A 2,468-nucleotide genomic window follows, 5' to 3' on the forward strand; every position below is an offset into this window, starting at 1 on the left:
GAATTATTGGGCCCAATATGTTAATCATGCCAGATGAAACCGGAGGTTTGTCCTAGATACTAATATGTTACCAGTTATATGTATTGTAAATATTTTCTCTCAGTTTGTTGATATTTTCATTTTTCCTGTGGTACCTTTTGATGAAGAGAAATTCTTAATTTTAATGTAATTTAAGTTATCAATCTTTTCTTTTATGGACTGTGCTTTTGTCTCTGATTTAAGAAAGTTCCCCTCTGCCCTAAGGATAGAGACTCCCCAATGAAGTGTCTCAAAAGTTTTAAATTTTGCTTTTTTACACTTAAGCCTTTCATTACATTTGTTTATAATGTAACAGTCCAAAACTAATTTTTATATGAAGAACTGAGGACCATTTACTAAAAGTCCATCTTATCCCCACTGGGTTACAATGTTGTCAAAAATCAAGTTTGCAAAAATGGACTTATTTCTAATTGTCTATTTTCACCTTTCCATCTGGAGGCTAAAGTTGTTTTCATTTTTTTATAAAAGGAAAATTGAATCCCAAGATTTCAGTAGGTTTTTTTTTGTTTGTTTTTTTAGTGTTTCTCTATATTTTCTAGAGAAACAAAAGGAAGGAAACCTGATGTTGTTATTTTGAATACCAGGGCCAAATATTTCTCAAATTAAAATGAACTCATTAACTTTACTGAAAGTTGTTTCAATTCTCCACAAACTACATTGCCCATAGTACACATTTGTTTTTCAACTAGCAAAAGACAGCCATTTCTGAAACCTTTTTAACACCTATATTTAACCTTACACATCATCTAACTCTTTCATCTAGGGGTTATGACAGAAATACCCATATTCTTTCCTCCATAGTAAAAAAGGCCATTTTCCTAACTGCTGAGAAGCTGGCTCTTAAGGACATTCCTGTCTAGATCATTCCTGGAAAGGAATCCATAGCTCAAACAACAGTCACACCTGTTAGTCAGCCTCAGCCATCAGCTTTCAAATCCAGTTGCTCCGAAGCCAGTGGCAAAATTATTTACGGAGTGAAGCAGAGAAGAAATATAAGTATACATTGCTTTCTTTTCCCTTTTTTCCTTTCCGAACATTTCCCCTTCATTCTCATTTAGCCCACACAAGCTCCACACCAGTATTCAATAACATTGAAATGGGATCATTTCATTAAAACAAACTATACTTTGGAATTGAGGTAAATCAGAGGCAGAAATATAAATTCAGTGACTCAGAAAATAATTTAGCATTGGGACAAGAAGTTTTCCAGGAGAGGAAATTTTTTCTTTGGGAAAATACTCTGGAAACGATTCCTTTCTTAAACAAGTCAATTATTTGTTACTGCTTGTTATTATTTCTTTTTTTCCTGAATATTCTTGAAATGATTATCAACTAATAACGCAATTATTCTGGAGCCTTCAAGTATGGTTTTAAGGACAACTGAGAAGGGGTTTTCTGTAGTGACGTTCCATGATACCTACTTTTGATATTTGGTCACCATGAAGATTGCCAACTGATGGCCAAGCAATGACACAGAGTATTCATTAAATACTCTCGTTGGACAGGGGGTCTCTAGCTGATTACCACGTCCAGGACCAAGTGGTAGTTAAACCCAAGGGCGCTAAGAGGATTTACCAGATCTACGGCTCTCACATTATAACAAATTTATTAGATCTGGAGCCCTGTTTAGAACCATATAGCAGAAAGACACTTAAAACTCAGGGGCCTGTATTTACAAAATGGCTATGCATACCTCGTTCAGATATATGGGTGTAGAAGGTCTCTGGAGGTCTTTTAAGGAAAATTTCATAAACAAAAGTTACAGGTTTCCACCGCATTTAAACACATTAAATAAGCAATTTCCTAAAATGAATGTGCAAAGGCAAACGAGTTGCTCCAGAGACATGGTAAAGACACACGGAAATAGAGCTTTCTAGCAATGTAGAAGTATGCAATGCTGCAAAGAAAGTGGACTGAGAAATCAACTTATTTTGCTATGACCCCCAGGTTGAGGCCAGGAACACACGTTTTGATTACCCAGGAGGAAAAAAAAAAAAAAAAAAAGTCAAAGCCACAAGCATAAAGAGTCCTACAACCATCAGACAAACACATAGCCTGCTGAATGTGGAAGATTATGATCACGCTGCCAGTTTACCTGCCAGGGAAAGGGGACCCCCTGAATCTCCAGGTGAAGGAAGTAGCAGCAGTCGTGGTCTAGGCTCCTGAGAGTAATCGGGTCTCCCATGGGAGCTGCACCTGATCTGTATCTGTTTCCTTATGCCTCAAGCTGTGCTGCCATGCAGACTAGAAACGCCTGCAGGCAAAACATCACAATCACATGGAGGACAATGCCAGCAGCACAGGAAAGGCCACCATCCACATAAAATTCACACTGAAGGTGCTGCCCAAGGGCTAGAGCAGGGCAACCAGATAAGCACTACCCTCTAAAAGAGGCCCTTCCCTCCCCAGCCTCCACACAGATTTGGACC

The sequence above is a fragment of the Balaenoptera physalus genome, assembly GCF_965194825.1.
Source record: "Balaenoptera physalus genome assembly, chromosome: 10".
NCBI lineage: Eukaryota > Metazoa > Chordata > Mammalia > Artiodactyla > Balaenopteridae > Balaenoptera > Balaenoptera physalus.